The sequence below is a fragment of the Rutilus rutilus genome (genome assembly GCF_951802725.1).
Source record: "Rutilus rutilus genome assembly, chromosome: 20".
Lineage (NCBI taxonomy): Eukaryota > Metazoa > Chordata > Actinopteri > Cypriniformes > Leuciscidae > Rutilus > Rutilus rutilus.
Window position 1 is genome coordinate 9,113,884 of NC_140225.1, and position 19,389 is coordinate 9,133,272.

A 19,389-nucleotide genomic window follows, 5' to 3' on the forward strand; every position below is an offset into this window, starting at 1 on the left:
GTATGCAGGATGGTCTTGCTTCATACACCCCCACAGCTCTATCAGTACGGATCAAGGATACCTTCATCAACTCAAGGCTATATAGAAATGTGTTCCTTACTCATATTATATTCAAAGAGGAAATTCACCAAGATAGCACCATGTATTTTCTAATGCGGCCTACGTTATTTGTGGAGGATGCAGCAGACTACCACAATCTGCCATAGGTTCAAACAGAATACATGTAATAGACAGCCAGGTAAGACGCTATAATGAAATTAACGAGGTTGAAAAACGAGGCTTTGAGGGAGAAACTTAGTCTTTACAAAGGCCCATATACTGTATAAATGTCCTATAGACAATACAAAAAAATAAGTATACTTCAAGTTCATTTTATTAAGTATACTTAAGAAAAGTTCAAGCAAGTGTATACTAGCCTAGCAGGTATACTAACAATGTACTAGTAGTACTTGCACGTGCATTATTTCAATACAAATTGGGATTGAATTGTCCCGCTTTTTAGTGTATAAAAGTATACTTTTAAGTATACTTTGTGTAACAGTAATAAACTTCAAGTACACAACTGGTTTACAACTGCATTTTTCATTTGTACAGCAACCATACTACAAGTGAACTTTTAGGTAGTTTATTCTCAATGAACTACTAGGTAGTAGTTTTATCCTGCAAGTATACCTGTAAATTCTTTAAGTGCACTTTAGGCCTTATAGGCCTGGATGTACAGTCAGGGCTTAGATTAAATCAGGATTAGGCCTTAGTTCAATTAGGAAATTTAAGCAGCTTTTATAAACTTGCCTTAGAAAAAATCTTTACTGGTTAGCAAGTTTGCATCCTGACAACAGTGACATATTTCAAGATATGTCAGTGCAAGTTGCTTTCAGTCAAAACAGCTCAAACATGCATTTTAGTCTGGGACTTTAGAACACTTGGTGAGGCCATCCTTAAAAATATTTTGGTTTGCAGTAACAGCAAAAAAAAAGAAAAAAAGGGTCGGTAGGTCGGTCTATATTTTTTTTATATATAAAAAAAATAATATAAAAAAGTATAGGCCTATATTTTTTCATTTAAAAAAAAAAAAAAATCAGGGTCGGTGGGGGGGTGGGATGACATTTTTCACCTATGTCTAAGGGCTGTTTACACCAGGCCACTTCATGCGTTTTCTCAGATCGGATTGCAATCTGATTTATCAAAACGATTCCATTTACACCTGGTTACATAGGCTAAATGTGTGTTGTTTTTTTGCGGATATAAATCCGATCTTCAATTACCGCTATGTAGATTTAATGGAGTGCACGTCACCGAAAGCAACAGTTATGACTACATTATTTTATTGATCATCAGCTAAAATGTCTGAATCAAAGCCCGCAATAAGAGAAAGCGGAAACAGCCCTGGTAAGATCATTTCGTTTCTTTACATTTAATGATGATGATTGTGTGTTAAGCGTCAGCGACTTACTTTCACTTTGATTTGCGGCTTGCACGTTGATGCTCAGCTTCTCATCTGCGGCAATGCGTGTTGCAGTAGCGTCGTCATATCTGACTAAAACATGACATATAGCCTATAACACGCTCTCGCATGTTTATTTTTTAATAAACCATATTCAACAACATATAAAAATGAAATAATCTTTAGAGTAAAGCCGCAGCGGCAGCCATCATTACCAAGCGTGAACCATTGACAGTGAATGAAACGAAGCAAACTTAGCTTGCAGGCAGTAGTGTGACATGCGTTAACGGTTAACCAATGGTGTAAACATAATCATAGATGACGCGCCACGGGTTTTTATTTAAAAGAAAGAACGTAGCTTATGTTTGTATGTAGGTCTAGGCAATTTATATTCACAATACTTAATAACTAATATTATTTTATTGCATTTGTATTAGTTGTTTGAAGAGTTAAAAAAAAAAAAATCGGTCGGTCTTAACGCAAGTTTACAACCGGCAAGTCGGTCGGACTGAAAGGGAAAAAAAATAAATAATTGGGTCGGTACTAAATTGATAGCTGGGTCGGTCGGGTTACGGCAAACAAGAATATTTTTAAGGATGGCCTGATTATCTAATCAAAATATGTATTAGGCTACAGTGATGGTAAAACAGCTGAAATCAAATGCTTTTCTGATCTGTTATGTTTCTTTCGGCTGCATGACGATACATGCCACTAGCTTTAAATATTTGACTTCGCTGGATAGCGAATGCATAAAAACGAATAAATGGATATAAACTAATGCAAATAGATGGTAACATTCGTGGCATTAAACATTTGGGTCGGGCTTGCATGTGTTTTTGTCACATTGTTTTAACCACTTGAGGTAATGTTAGTGTCCTCTCAGCCTCTATGGCAAACATACTGCTGTTCTCCACATCTAGTCAACAAACGTATTAATGAAAACATGTAGGCTACAGTGTACTGTATACATGCTACCGTTTTGTTTTCTATGTTTTAAATCCGTTTCTGAAGTGTCCCGGGGCCTATACCATGAAGCCGGTTTAGGTGGCTAGCCAGGTATGTTTCAGTTAGTTTGTGCCAACCCTGGGTTTTAGGCACTATGAAAGTGGTTTGGTTTTTAGGAGTGTTCATAGCCATAGTAACTTACGCTCCACGGCTAACCTGGTCCGGGGCAGGTTATGTTCCAGGTAGGAGGTTGCAAACCGAACTTGGACCAATAAGCTGTGAGCAAAGGATAAAGTCACTCCACCTGTTTCTACTCCAAATTAAAGGTCACTACATAGCAAATGATTTTTAAAGACAAAATCGTCTGGCTTTTACTAATGCTTATTTAGAATAACAATTTTGTATGATTTAGATATTAGATATACCCTTAATCGATCACACATGTACAATTTTAGTTTATCAATTATTATTACGCACAGTTTAAATTAATACATATATGAAGGTAATAAAAATACGCTTTAGGATCAATAGATAAAGCTATACAATTCCTACATGTGGGGTTGGATTGGTTTGGTTTTGTCAACTCGAAACTAATCCTGTAACCCTGAGTTTGTTCAACTACCATAATGGCACAGGCCCCTGCTCTGTGCAGCACGCAGCCTCACGTATCAAAACAAACTCCATGAGGTGTCAGTGATGGTTTTTATGCACTGAACTTCTATCCACTACAGTTTCGTTATTACTGTCAGAACTTAAATATGTTGCTCCCCTAACTAAGCCTCTGTAACGGTTTAAGTCCAAGGACAAAGATGAAATATTGACAGTCTATACAGAAGCCAACCAACTTGAAACAGTTTGCCATGCACAAAATACTGGACAAAGAATGAGGGTAAACTTGAGGAACTTAAAGGCATGGTATAATGCCCTTTTCATAAGATGTAAAATAAATCTCTGATGTCCCCAGAGTGTGTATGTGAAGTTTTAGCTAAAAATACCCCACAGATATTTTTATATAGCATGTTAAAGTTGTCACTTTTTGAGGGTGAGCAAAAACACACCGTTTTTGTATCTGTCTCTTTAAATGCAAATGAGCTGCTGCTCCCGGCACAGAGCGCGGAGCTACAACAACTTGTGTCCTTAGCAGCTTCGATTACCTCACACAGACATGCACTGAAAATTTCTAAAATGTTTTGCCTTTTATGTTCAAACCGGAGTCAGAAAGATGGAGAGACTCAAGAAGAAGTGGCAACATGTAGACAACATTTCTGAATGGTTAGTTGATGAATTATTGTAGCTTATGTCGTTATCTTCTAGTTATTGATTAGCATATTCTGTTTTGATAATCTATAAATCGTGTTCGGGGGCGGGGTTTATGTACATTTTAGGGTTTGTGATGTCACTAACCCGGGAGGAATGTTGTGTCCCTATACCCTAAAATAGGGCATTATTTGAGGGGACAGCCATTTATAGTGGTTTCCGAAACCATAGTGAAAGTTATAGATTGCACTTATTATATCCCACTTTGCACGGCAATAACGAGTGTACAACCGATGTACACTAGGCTGTCCGAATTCACTCACTCGTTTTCATTCACTCAAGTCAAGTGAACAGTATTATGGACTAACGAAGGGAATAGTGATTGAGGGTTTAGGGAGGATTTCGGATTCAGCCCTTGTTTTGTTTTCAAGCACCCATATTCAAATCAGCTACTGTTAGCCTACTTTAACAAAGTTTGAATACTTTTTCAATAGGCCTACCGTTCGTCCAAGAGAAAAGGTGCTGCATTGCCGTCTGCGTACGTTCCCGAATCCCGCACATGCGCAACGTAACTCTCGTGGGAGTCGTGACCAAGAATTAATTCGGCTTGCAGTTGTTGTGAGCTTGCAGTCTGTGGCAAATAAGTTCGTGCAACTCAAAAGAATGGTAAGAAATCTCCTCTTTACATAACAGCACAGCTAGTGCAGTCCGTGGCTCTTATGAACCAGTTCTAGTTCGTGAATCAAAGACTACTGCGCAGAAGAAATGAAGAAATGACTTCAAAAGCATCGAACAATCGGTTCTTTAAAAGTGTGCTCCACTACACAACACGTCTGGATAGGCAGCATAATGCTCTTTGTCATATGATCATTATGTAATTAATTACTGCTGCCATGATCAATACAAAAATTCACCCAAAAGTCTCTTTAGAATGAAATTTTCTTTAACACCTGCACGTTGCGTGGTCATAATAGCACAATGTTAATTAAACCAAGAAAATAGTGCTGAATTTTCCGATTAGGTGCGATTTATAATGAGCCTAATTTACATAGAAAGGAGGGTGTCTGCTTTATTTAATGACTTTATTTACATACTCATGTTGCTTTGCTATTTCAGCACATTTTGCGAATATTAAACTGGATTGCGGATGGTTAATGTAATGATTATTTTATTATTTTAACACTTTGTATTGCAGTTTCTGTTTTTATAGTTTTAGCAAAGCAAATCAAAATCTTACTCCACCATAGCCTGACTGAGTAATGGGGTAACTGCAAAATATACACCTATTATATTTTAGGGTATAGCCTATATCTTCTGTAGGCTATTATACTGTATGTAAAAAAGTCAGCTTCCCACATCTCAGTGGATGTGATTTCTTTTCTCATGTCCTGCATATACTGTCTGTGCGACCACATGTGTGCAATATACAGTCATTTCAATGCCTTTATTTGTTGAGTGATTACCATGCATGGCGTCGCAATTAAAATCTTACAGGATGAGAGGAGATTGTGACCAGAAACATTTTTTATTACATTTGAAGTAGGCCTAGTCGTTCTCAACCTTTTTTTTTTTTTGGTTCATTCTCCTTTTTTAGGGAGTCAATATAGATGAGAAGTGAGAGGGAAATTTTGATGTAGACCACTGGGAGAAGCTCCGGAGGGAGGGAAAGACAGACAAAAGAAATGAATGAAAAGGAGAAGGAGAGTACCGGGAGATGTGTAATTTGTATTTTGCCAACAAAAGCTCTTATCCCTATACAGTCCACCTTCATGAGGCCTGCAGTTCGCACCTCCTACTATTGTTGGCCAGAAAGTAAAATACTGAGTGAGGGAGGGAGAGAGGCCGTGTTAAACAGAAAGAGAGATTTGGGACTTAGGTTGCTTCGTTGTCAGCCTCCTACCGTTTTCTGCCTGACAGAGTTTATTTAGAGCTAATCTCTGCTCTTTCATCCCCTCTGGACTATCTTTCTTTTTACTCTCTCTCACGCTTTCTCACACACTCTTTGGCTTGCTGTTTCTCTGGTGGTGTGGGGTTAGAGGTCGGTGGGAGGGTCGCAACGGTTTTTGGACTCAAAATAAAGTTGCCAAACTGTGACACAAACATGTGCACCCAACAAACGGGTTCAAACAGGTCTTGAATTAATGGGAGAGAGTGTTTTGCACCCAGACTGTGAATACGTTCTCACAGCAGCAGAATACAGTTGTGTTCTATGAAATCTTATTCTTCATGAGTATTTTTTTTTTGTCTAATGTTCTAGTTTTTAAACAACATATATTTATTTAAGAATCAACACTGCATAAAAGATATAGACCACTTGGGAGCAGACGTCACAGTTATGTCACTTGCAGCTGCGCGCGCACGTATTGTGGTGGTAGAAAAACAGTGGTAAAAAGTGGAGGAAAATGGCCAAAATTCACAGAATAAGAGAAAAAAAAATCGTCTTGTGTCTTTGGATGTCAGAAAAGATGAAGACGCCCTTTGAAGCCAAACGCAGACATTTATGGTTGTAGGCCTCAGACTAGATGGATGAAACCTGTGATGATTAGTCTAAAGCATGAATTTGATGTAAACTATTGGTCTACATAATATTCATATATGCATATCAAAGGCAACATAATATATTAGCCCTATAATTAAAGCATGAATATTTAAACCTAAAACATTTTACATAGATAACATTCAAACATACAGCACATTCAAAAAAAGTTCTAAATAATTATACAAATTTTACTGCAGTTATGAGTTAATGTCTCGGACTTTATAAGAAAAAAAAAGACAGAATAACAATTTTTGTATCTCCCAATTCTGATTTTTCTATTCCGAATTGTGAGAGAGAAAGAAGAAAAACATCATCTCTGTAAACATCCAAATGATCTATAGATTGCATTTTGAAGTTGCCCTGTGTATTATGACCTTCAGTATCTTATGCAATGTTGCTTTGCAAGCATCCATCCATCCATTCTCTAAACTGCTTGTCTTCTGCAGGGTCACGGGAATGCTGGAGCAAATCCCAGCATCTCGGGCTGCAGGCGGGGGAACACCCTGGACAGGTGGCCAGTGTGTTGCAAGCATGGATTTTTAGGTTGTTTTTTTGTGTGTGAAAAAGGCTAAAAGTGATGGACCCAAACTGAATGATGGGACACTGGGACAAGCTGTATCATCTAAAACAGATATCTCAACCAATCAGATAAAACAAACTCTCAGCTGCTCATATTTGTGTATGTGTAAGGGGTAAATAAAAGTAGTGCTGAATGGGGTGATGGCAGCTTTGTGAGTAAAGAAACAGAGAATGAGGGAAGAGACTTGGCTCTTTGTCCACCCCCTCAGTCATTAGTAGTAAGAGAGGAGTCCTCTCTCAGCCTCTTTCAGTCCGTTTCATCTAACTCCCTCTCTCTCTCTCACTCTCTCGCTCTCCTTTCTCTCGAATGCGGCAGATTGCATGTCACTTTAAAACTCCTGCTCTCTCTCTCTCTTTTGCCCTCGCTCCCTCCTCTATCACTATTTCTTTTTGATGTTGGCCTGATCAGTGAGGTTTGAACTGAAAAATCCAACAGCTAAAAATAGAACTTGAACAAGCTGAAAATTGGCTTTAATCTGCTTGCGTTTCGTAAAGGGTGTGTGTGTGTGTGTGTGTGTGTGTGTGTGTTAGGGTACGTTAAGAATCCTAGTGTGTAAACATGCATAATAATCATAGACTAATTCTGACCGAGAGCAAGGTTATGAGTTTACATAAACCTCAATAATAATTCTCATGTGTCTTGTGGAAGAGCCAAGATTCTCTGTCTCTTTCATAACCATGAATAGGAATCATTCAGCATTAGCAGCCAGCATGTGTGATATGTGGTAGCAGTAAAGACTGGATTAAGGGAATACATAGCCATGTATATTCAATAGTAGTCATGTATATTCAAGCAGCAGAGTGTGCGACTATAATCAATGTATCAGTAGTACAAGGATGAATGGGATTATGTATACGGCATACCTGTACATTTCATTCATGCATCCAGTACTGCTGTCAAATGTATGTATATATATTTAAACACACATATAAGCACAAACTTTTATTTTAGAATCGATTAATTGCAATTAATCGATTTGACAGCACTAAAATATACATTTTACATACTTTCTCATGCTAAGAGAAACAAGAGGTATAATCCAGAGGTATAAACCACCTAGTGAGGTATAATCAATCTCAAGACCCACCACAAACTGTTTAGAGTAAATTTTTTTTATTTATTCCCTTTTCGTTCAGTTGGTCATATTATTGTCATGTTCATTTAAGTAGACTAATGATTCATTGACATGGAACTTGCAGTTTAGTGAGTCATATTTTGGATACAGTAGCTGCTCTGAAGGATTTGTTGAGTTTATTCAGTGAAAGATTTGTGAAGCTGATTCAAGCCGGCAATTTATGCATTTGTGAGTCTTTCTGAATGATTAATTAAAAGAACAGTCATAAAAATCATTTGTTTGTGATTCTGACTGCACAGCACAGGTTAACTCTGTTGTTACAAATACAGAATGTAAGTATTTTTTATGTTAATAATTAAGTTATAAACTTACTGTTATGGTTTATGCTACATACTACTACCACAGTAGAATGCGCTCTTATAGTTTCATATATAAATGTCTTACATAAACCAAGATTGAACCGATGACTCACAAGGACACCCCAAATCATATCCTTTTCCTTCCCGCCATCCAGTCAATGCATTTATCAAACTATAGTTGATGATATTCACCTTCATGCATTTATGCACTTCAAAGAACCCTCTCTCAAGCACACTGCTTATAATAAATGAAAATAGATGTGCTTTTGGCATATTAAATGTTAACATGAACACGTTCTAAATATTTGGTGGCTTTAACAATTTACAAATGTAAAGTTTCACAGTTCAGAACCTTTGGAAATCTTTGTTCTAGTTTGTGATGTGAATGTGAAAAGCAAATTTTGAGAAGCTCGACGGGAAAATGTTTTTTTTTTTTTTTCATAAAAGATCAGATAGATCTAAAATAACTTTAGAGAGCTGTGAAATATTTAAAAGGATGATGTCACCGGCTTATTGGATTGGCTGTTAACTGTGACATGGTTGGCGCTTCTTCAAAGACAAACACACTTATGCAAGGACATACTTTAACTCTCCCACCCAGTGATTCAGTGCATGGTTAAAAACAGAATACTTGTCCGTACAACAACGGTAAACGCTGTATGCAGTGAGATTATCTGTATTTGCATTCTGCCTCATAATTCACTGCTAGCATGATGGCCATTCATTTTAGTATTACTGCAGATCATACTGAAGGATTACTCAACATAACTGTGACTGTACTGAGCACTACTAAATAACAACGTACAGTGACAGTTCATCCAAAATTGATAATTCTCTCATAATTTACACACCCTCAAATCATTCCAAAACTGTATGACTGATATTTTGCTAATACACACACACACACACACACACACACACACACACACACACACACACACACACACACACACTCTCTGTAATAAATATGTTCTACACAAATTTGTGTTACACAGAAGAAAGAAAGTCATATAGGTTTGAAACAACATGAGGGTGAATGATGACAGACTTTTATAATTTGAGTGAACTTTCCCTTGTGAAAAAGGAGTACACTTTAGCATACAGTACGTTTAGTGCTTATTTCGGACATTTAATTGCTTGTTATTTGCAATTAAATAAAAATGCATTATTGTTTAAATTTATATAAAATTTAATTAGCTGAACTTTAGAGTTTTTTTTACCCAATTAAGGACATAAATACATTGTTGTGTAATTTCATGATTACGTCAGTTTTCTTTAACATATGGTTAAGGTGTACTTAATGTCATTTCTATTGAAACTTGTCATTAAATATATTTGTAATTAATTACACATTTGTAATGAATTAAAATAAATAACTTTTTAATGTAATATCGAAAAACACAATGAAAATTATTATGAAAATATAAGTATTTTGTGCTTTTAGTGTTAGTCAACATATCAAATATGTGTTCTTATTTAAAGCAAAACATTATGAGTTTAAATGTACTTTAAAGTTAAAAAAAATGTATAGTACAGTTTTGAAAAGTGCAATTAAGTGTGTCATGAAAGTGTGCCCGCTTTAAATACACATAAGTGGCTTTTATTTCATTCAAATTATATTATCTGCAAGTACTTTTTTTTTTTTTTTTTTTATGTAGCATATACTTTTAAGATTTGCACATTAAATAAAATGATGTACACTTCTTTTACACATGATCCCTCTAAATTTAAGTCTGTTCCTCATACTCAGCTATATGGCTTCAGAAAACTTAATATATATAGTGCATGAGTCATGGATTTAATGTCGCTTTTATGATATTGCTTTGTCTTTTTTGGAGCTTGATAGCCCTGAACTGTCATAGTACGACAAGACCCGTTAATAAGACATTTGCACCGAGTTATTTAATAACAAGCGACACTGACTCAGATATTTAGAGCAGCAAATTCAACTTTTAATGGTTTTAATCTCTTTCTCTCTGTGTGTCTGTCTGTTGTGGCAGGGTTTTTTCAGGCTCTTTTTAAGGCCGAGCACTGTGTGTACAGTGGGGTCTATAGAGAACGGCCAGTAATCCTGCTCTCTCTTAAGGCTCAGTCTGAATCTCAATAGGAATGTAGGGGGCAGATTTACTCCTAAATCCGTTGGTAAACATTGCACCGACGCTGCTCTCTGAGTACCAACAGGTCTCCTGTAATTGTTCTCTGTGTGTGTCTGTGTGAGTTCGTATACAGCGGAGGGTGTTTCTTTGTTTGTTCTGGTGACTCAGAGTTCTTGGCCAACTTGCTTATTGAGTTAGATGCTAGGCTAAGCTAATCTCTGCGAAGGGAAAACGAGCACATGGAGAAACGGATTTGTTCTGCATTTGTAGTGGAATTATGTGACCCTTACAACAATGTTCTGTGGCAGTCCCATGGTAAAGTGACGGTATCCATGTAACATGTCCTAAAAAACATGGTAATACCGTAGTACGTTTTTGTTAGTGAATGCTAAGCTAGCAGGACAGCACATGGATTGTCTACTGGTGCTCTAGTATACTTGTGTGCAATAAGAAATTATAAGGGCAGGTCATATCATTAAACGGCTTGACGTTGCTTCATGCATTGAAAAAGATGTGGCGTTTGTGTGCGAAAGCCGCAAGCAAGCTGATAAATGGGCTCTAATAGCATTTCAGATGCTGAGCTACAGTGACCAAATACGCAACATATAACATCTCTGTTCCCCATCAATGCTGCTGACGTCCGATGCTTCAGAGACATGCATTAAACTCTTATCAGCGGAGAATGTGGCGTTAATTCAGGGTGTCTGAGCGGGAGATTAGGAGGAGATGGAGCGGGGCTTTAGGGTGAGCAGGAGGACGGGAGGGGAGCAGAGGGCCGAAATTCCAGGGATGCCTACTGGATCAGGGATGAGGGCTGGTGTGTTTGGATATGGATCAGCAGCAGTTGCACAGGCCTGGGACCAGTGATCATCTGCTCTGCTTTTTAGAGGAACAAATCCAGCTACAGCCTTTAATAGCGGTGCATCATCGGGCATGATAACTCGCATCTTGTGGAAACTGAATATTATTCAATCATTTGACTCTTAAGTCGTGTTGACTGGTTGGATTTCAGTGCGAGTGAAGGTGAAATCATTGTGATCTCCTCCCTGCATTGTGCAGACTGCTTTGCTTGTCGCTGACAGATTTATAGGCCATCCTTGCACAAATATGCATCCTCAGAAAGACTCTTGAATACATACATACAAATTGAGGGGTAAGATGAGAGGGAGGGGTCACTGTCTTTTAGAAGGATAATGGGAAACAGAGAGGGAGGTGGGAAAAAAGATGCTGATGGGAGAGATGAAATGTGAAGGATAAACGGGCTCTCAGGTATATGCCAGACACCAGTGACAAGTGGTCGACTTCTGAAATGAGAAGGCAAAGTCCCCTATTTGCCTTTGGTGTTTTTTTTTTTTTTTTTTTTTTTTTTTTGTCTAATGTAAATTCATTCTCCTTGAAGTTTACATGGTTTCTGGTTTGAAAGGCTGGTTGAAGAACAACATTTACCTTACACTTTAAACAAAACAAAAATAAAATAAAAATGCAAATTTTTTTAATTGATCAAAAAGTAGCAAAACATTTATAATGTTATGAAAGATTTATATTTCACATAAATGCTGTTCTTTTGAACTTTCTATTCATCAAAGAATCCTAAAAAAAATTATCACAGTTTCCACAAAAATATCAAGCAGCACAACAGGTTTTCAACACTGATAATAATAAGAAATGTTTTTATGAACACCAAATTAACATATTAATAATTTCTGAAGGATCACGTGACTATGAAGACTGAATAATGATTCTGAAAATTCAGCTCTACATCACAGGAATAAATCACTTTTTCAAATATATTCAAATAGATAACATTATTTTAAATTGTAATATATTTCATACTGTTTTTACTGTATTTTTGATCAAATAAGAACAAAAGGGACTTCTTTCGTAAAACATCCATTTAAAAAATAACTACAATAATACAGTCATTTATGTAATATTTTATTCTATTATATTTTATTTATTCTACTGACCTATTAACGTAATGTTAATAATAGCATTTTGTATTTTGTTTTTGACATTGTCCCTTTGAATTGTCTCGAGAAAAGGAAAATAAAAACCTGCCAGAAACGAATTTCTACACTTGTGCTCAAACTCTTTTTCACATCTCATTGATGCAGTGTCTAATTGATTATTCATTACAATACCAGCAGGTAACAGCCTGGATACTGTATGCAGAAATAGAACTAGTGACACAGATATGCCAGTTTCCTCTCTGTATCGGGCAGAAATGCACAAACTCTGAAGTCCAGAGACAATACCTTTACTAAGGCACATTTTCCATGAGAGCATTACACACGGATCCGGGTGTGTATATGTGTGTGTGTTTGATTTTGTGCATGCATGGTTTATAGAAGGATAGACTCTGTGTACCTTGCTGAGGGATACGCCTTGCGAGCGGTATCTGAATGTACAGTAGGGAAGGTTGGCACAATGTTCCTTAGTATGTTCTGCAGAACTGATCTGGACTTGACAATTAGGACTGGGACAGGAAGTAAAATGTAATCATCTTAACTGCTACTGTCATATCTAACATGATTATTAATATTTTATATTAAATGTTTTGAAAATGAATTTCTAAAATGAACTCATAACCAGCTCTCTCTCTTTCTCTCTCTCTCATACACACACACACAATCAGTCAAAAAAACGTAGTCAATACAGAAAGAATCAAAAGAAAACAAACGCAATGTTATCAGCTCTTTAGGTTATCAGTAAAAGAATGCACACTGATAAGAGCTAAAAGATATTACGAATGCTCACTCTCACACACACACACTCTGTGGACTGTCTTGCCTCTCCTCTCTTCACGTTTCAAACAGATTAAATGCCCATGTGGTGTACCGATGCTTTAAATCTCATGCTCAACCTGGGCTGTTTTCAGGGATTTAGCCACATCTGTAATCAATGAGGGAGTTACTGATTTGTGATTATCTCCTACCGCTCACAAAATCACAACTCTCTGATGTTGTGAAACATGGCCAGTAGGTGCCTACAATGGACCTTATGGATTAGAGCCATCCATGAAAAGTGTTTTTCAGAGGATAAATGCAGCCCAGTTTAATATTCAACCTCTTGTGAAAGGAGGCCCTCGTCCTCACCTCTGCTTCATTGTGTGTTGTAGCCAGAGGCTGGGGTTAGACTGAGGGGTGTAGCTGGAGAGAGAGTTCAGGGGTTCACTCGGCTCTTGGGGTGGGAGGTCACCCATCCGTTCTGTTCTTCAGGTCTCAGAATGTCTGACGCTGCATTGTGTAAGCAAGGCCTTGGGCTATATCTAAAAATTTGGTGATCACAAAATTGTCAATATTGTCAGAGTTTTAAAAAAAGCTGTGCTGTTTAATATTTTTTTCGAAACCATGATAGTTTTTTTGTTGTTGTTTTTTATGCTTCTTTTATGAATAGGAATTTCAACAGAACAGCATGTTTGTGGAAATAAGCTTTTTTTGTAACAATATAAATGTCTTTACTATTGCTTTTGATTAATTTAAAGCAACACCATGGAGTTTTTCAGCCTTCGTAATATATTTCCAGGACCCTTGTAATGGTACATCAACTTACAATAGGTTGAATGACAGGTCTGCCATAGCCTGACGGGGTCTGTATCGCTTTTACTGGCACTATACGGAACTTCGGGGTTCGGGTAGTAACCCGAGCACAAAAAGAACTACAAAATTTGACTGCTTTACGGCATACCTCACTTCCCCCACCACCCCATTTCCTCAAATTCGGACGTAAGAGCCCAACTAGCGTTTGTTTTCCGGCTGGTATAGCGTGTGTATGTTGTTGCCATGGCCGAAGCAGCAACGAAACCGAAGAAGGCAAAGGTTTTGTCGGAGGAGACTAGGAAGAGAAAAAGGGAGAGTGACAAAATCAAAGGGCGGACGAGGATCAATATTGGTCCAGCGTTCGCTCGCTGGCGTGAGCTAAAGGAGGAGGAGGGGTGCCCGACCGATGCTGACTTGGCCGTCATGCTGTTGGACTAGTAAGTATATTGCTTGCATACTATCTCTAGTTTTTCGAATTTGTTGTCTGCCTGGCTATGTTACGGAAGCTATCTGGTCCTCCATTTATCTTCATGAATCAAGTAATGCTAGTAGAGGAGCGAATTATCAATCTGGTAGCTAGTAAACGCTAACATGCTAGTTTTCAATGAAAAAAATGGTGTAACCATGACAGATTTTACGACAGTAGTAGAAGACAATACTGTTTCCCAACTGTAGGGGGATCCCGAGAGCAAAACTTACATGGTGTTGCTTTAATGCATATATGTATGCATATTTATGTAGTTGAATTTAATGCATGTGTTCATTACAATACCGGCAGGTAACAGAGCAAACACTGTATGCAGATAAAGAACTAGTGACACAGATATGCCAGGAAGAACTGCACATTTTCAGGCACATGTCTTGTGTGTATATATAAAAGACATAAAACAGATCTATTTAGGACACTGGTTGCCCTGAACCATGGTCAACTAAACAGTTAAATACAGGGCTTTAAAAAGTGTCCAAAATGTTTTTTGTGATCCAATCACTAAAACCACATCCATAAGACATTGAAAATCCATTTTAGTCATTGACCACATTTTGTGTCCCTCTTTCCGCCTTTACGGTTGTAGCAGTCATTTTTACCACGTGCTGCCAACAAGCCACTAAAATTCCCATAAACACCTTTGCTGGGGTCAGAAGTCATCACTTAGAGCGCTGCATCCAACTTTGTCAATCAATAAAATCAATCTTCTTTCTCAAGGCTCTAATAGATAGCCTATATAATGACAGTGACTGCATTAGTATTCACAGAGGATATTATTTTGAAATAGGCTAACAGGGGTTATTATTGGATGGGTGATGTTTATATGTCTTTTTACTGAATGTCTTTAACCCTGGTGTCAGAGAACAGAGTGTTGATGTGACTGAGGATCCTCATGTTTGCATGCTGATTTTACCACTTGCAGGCTAACAGCCCTTCTCTTAAAGCAAACACAGATGGACAGCTATAAGAACTCCCTGTCTCTGCTTCCCTCACACGTACACAGACTCCTCTGGTAATTAAGAAGAGGTTTCTTCTCTTTATGGTCTCATAAAGTTCTCTCTGCAAACATGTTTGTAGCTTTAAAAGTAATTGAGTCTTTGTTTTGGTGCTTATTCTACAGAATTACGGCTCTCGTCGACACTTGGCGCTCGGCTAATCAGCCATCAGGAGACACATGACAGGTTTATGAGATGAAAAATCAATACACACACACTGACAAGAACACACAAACCTATACACATTCACACACACCTGACATAAGCTGAAATACCTGATGGCACAACCTGTAATTACGCACATACTTGCACTTCTGGTTTCTGTTGAAGAAATGACAGCAGCATGAGATGTCTGCAGCCAGGTAAAACAATCAAAACATAGGCTACAAGAAAAGTTTGGGGGTATAAAATTTCATTTAAAACCAAGCAGCCTAATTGCATAAAAAGAAAAAAAGATCATGGTGCTATATAGAAATGTTCATGTGCTTTTATTCCCAGCAGCATGTGATTTGTCAGTGAACTAGTCAGCAACGCTAACATGAAATGACATACAACCAGAAACATTTTTGCTGGTAAGTATAGGCTATTTCACACATTAATGATATGTTAAAGTTAGCATTAAACATAAGTTATGATTGTCTTTTCTTCCCTATTGTGATGTATATCCGACAGAAACGGCTTCTCGAACAAGAAAACTAGTAGGACGGTGCTTGATTTTGTCCATCAAGAAGGAACTGATTGGATTGTTGGATGGTTGTGGTTTACTACTACTGTGATGTCATGTGAGTGACAGTTTGTCCCGCCCTCACGCTAGTAAACACGTCATCAGAGAAGAGATTCTGCAAGGGGGAGGGTAAGTTATATTTATTAAAGGTTACAAGGACACAGCACATGAATACAAATTTTAAAAAAGGAAAAGATGTGCAAGGATAAATACTGCAATATTACATAAAAAATTTACTAAAACTTTAAAAACATGATCACTGTGCAAATTATGTTTTTATGATTTTCAAGGATTTCTGTCTGCAATTTTAAGGGCGCCATCGGCTGACTTTCGTCTCTCGCTATACAAATTGTTTTGTCGCTATAAATGCAGCAGTTAGGCTACAAGTAATCTTAAAGTTGTTTTAAACTAAACATTATTTTTGTGATGATATATAGGCCTATTTCTGCTGTGTAAATCTATAATAACTAACAATAACTCTATAAACTTCGTCGCAAGTTTACCCCTGACTGAACGTTGTCACACATGCCCCTCAAACCCCGCTACAATTCGCACCCTGAAAATAGTATGAACAGCAAAATCTTTGCTATTTTTAATTGTTTTTCTGCTGACTCTCTCCACAGTCCATAGCGCGGTTTGGGTTCGCTGAGCGCAGCTAATTTGACAGCGAGTAAGTTGATTGAATAGCCTATTCGGGTTTGGTGTGGGAGGCGCCTGCGGCTCTCTCTCCCTCTCTCTCTCTCTCTCTCTCTCTCTCTCTCTCTCTCTCTCTCTCTCTCTCTCTCTCTCTCTCTCTCTCTCTCTCTCTCTCTCTCTCTCTCTCTCTCTCTCTCTCTCTCTCTCTCTCTCTCTCTCTCTCTCTCTCTCCCCAAACTCGCGAGGGGGGCGTTAGGCGGCGAGCACCGCACTCGCAGCAGGGACGCGGTTTGAAATCCGATCCTAGTTAATTTTTTTTCCCTCTCTCCAGAGCCCGGTGCTCTAACTGTTAGTGGGAGTCTGTGAGCCAAGCTTTCACACAGCACCAAACGCCCCGCACTTCACAACTGACCCAGCGGCGCAGCGGAGCAGTTGTGCCCGGACAGCGCAGCAGAGAAGAGCGGAGCTTCTTCTGTGGGACCCCGATACTCTCTTACGACCAAACACTACACTGGCGCTCTTTTAGATGAACAAACAGCCTAGTGTGGTTTTGATACACTTTTGAGGGGTTTAAGGACTGGACAGAGACGGATAACTCAAGGCTGTGTGGTGAATAGCCTACAGCTTCTTCTCAAACACTCCACTGACTGACTTAACGTCTGCTTAGATTTTTCTTTACGCCTGGATTTAAAAACGTCAGTGTATTTGGATGATTTGCCCCCTGAATGTGATTCACGTAACATCTGGAGGGACCTCGCAGACCAGTCTTTCTCAAAAAGCCGATCAACATATTTTATTGTGATCTTGAAAAGGATTACTGTCAAGAAGGAATTTGGTGAGAAGTTTGTTATTATTTATTATTATTTTGTCTTTAATAATTTCAATGGAAATTAAATTATGGAATGTGTGGTAGGTCTATTAAATATATAAACATGACATTAAAATATATTTTTTTTAAATGATAAATTATCAAATAAATACTCTGTCATGAAAATAACGTTTAGGCTGCTCATGCATCATTTACATGGACGCAAAGCACCATCAGAGCCGTCTCTGATATAGCCTAATCTAGGCCTACTATAGGGGCATATTTTACCTGTTTTGTTTTTTTGTGGCATTTTGTGTGCATTTTGACAGAATTTGAAGCAGACAGAGCTGCTCAGACCCTTAATTCAGCAGTGTAAAGATGCCTATGGAGGGATAGGAAAATGTCTTATTCCTCATATTTCTAGTTATTTCCTTGTTTTGGTTCCAAAACGTGTTTTTCAATTAGACGATTCAATCAAAGCCTTATGAATGGAAACAAAGTTTTAGTGTAGAAGTGAGCCGCGGTGACATGTGGTGTGTGCCTGTACAGTCAGTCGGACAGGTGTTGCGCGGCGCGGTGTGTGTGTGTGTGTGTGTGTGTGTGTTTGTTTGAGAGAGAGAGAGAAAGAGAGTACCGCGTGCTCGAAAGCTGCTCTACCAGTCGTGAGGAGAAGCCGCACCTGTGCTGCAATACATTACATTTTCAATAAGTCTCAATTAAAAGTGTTTGCAGTGTAGGCTATAATGTAGCCTGTTGTGTGGACAGTCGATTTGAGCTGTGAAATTGACTACTCCTTTCCTGAGACTCGAATCAGAAACCAACCTGTAATTGGTCAGCAGCCTCTCTTTGTCATGCAGCCTAGGTGTAGGTGTTTTAATGGTGCCGAAACCCACCGTGGGATGTGAGGTGATGGAAAACACAGTCAAGGGTGCTTACTGTATCAGCCGATCTTCCCGGTGAGCGCTTGAGCGCTTTTCTGCTGCACTTAAACAAAAAACTGTTTATAGCTATTCCCTTTAGACAGTGTATAGAGCTATTCACAGTATGTTGAGTTTACCTGTTGTAAACTCCACTCGTTAACAGTACCTCAGTTGATGTGTCTGTCTGATGAGAGACTAAACCCTTTACAACTTGGCGTATGACGCATTTTAAAACCAAAATTACATCCATTTATTTTGCGGCCACCTCTGCAGGGCTTCATTTGTGTTGTTTTTAGCTCACACTGAAGCGAACCTCACCAGTTTTTCATCCGCCGGGCCATCTGAAACCAATTGTAGCTATCGGAGTGAATTAGAGTCTCTGGAGGTGTTAACGCGGGCTACTGGGGGCAATTAGCCACCTCATGTACCAGAGTCATTCAAACGAATGAGGTCCATGCTGAGAACTGTTGGGTTTTCACATAATCTTGAGTACTTCTTTATTTTTAGCAGGTCTAGGTCTCTGGACTTTATGGCAGATGATAAAGTTTCTTTCTGTCTGTTTCAGCTTGTCAGATGTCCTGGTGAAATTTGGTTGTTTTGGAACATTTGAATCTACTAAAATTGAAACGTTTAATAGCTGCCTTACATTTTTAATTGGTGATTACAGTCATTGTACTACCGTAACTTAATTTACCGATAAAAAAAAATCAGTTGAATCTCTGAAAACTCATTAAATGGAGTAGAAATGTCTTGAAAACTTGAAAGCTTTGTTTGCAGTGTGTGCAGCAATCGTCATCTCCCACTTTTAGAAATGTCTACACCAATTTTTTGGGAGATAATCATTACTTTTCTAGTCATGTTTCCCTTGCACTTTTCAAACCAGCTCTGTTGGAACCAGTAAAGGTCTCTCAGCGACATTCACACAACTCAGATGTGAGCGGTCGCGTCAGCAGGGAAAAGTGAGGCTCTTTTCAATTGGAATCCT

General features: G+C 38.3%; 1 protein-coding gene across 3 annotated transcripts in view; it reads left to right on the forward strand.

The window, feature by feature from the left end:
* Positions 1-17,027: 17,027 nt before the first annotated feature.
* fgfr3 (fibroblast growth factor receptor 3) overlaps positions 17,028-19,389 on the forward strand; it is a 40,675-nt gene continuing 38,313 nt past the window's right edge. For 2 of the 3 annotated variants that reach the window (XM_084390784.1, XM_084390785.1), the window contains exon 1: positions 17,028-17,511. The gene's annotated coding sequence lies outside the window, so the exon portion shown is untranslated. The remainder of the gene's footprint in view (positions 17,512-19,389) is intronic. The other variant, XM_084390786.1, reaches the window with a different exon arrangement.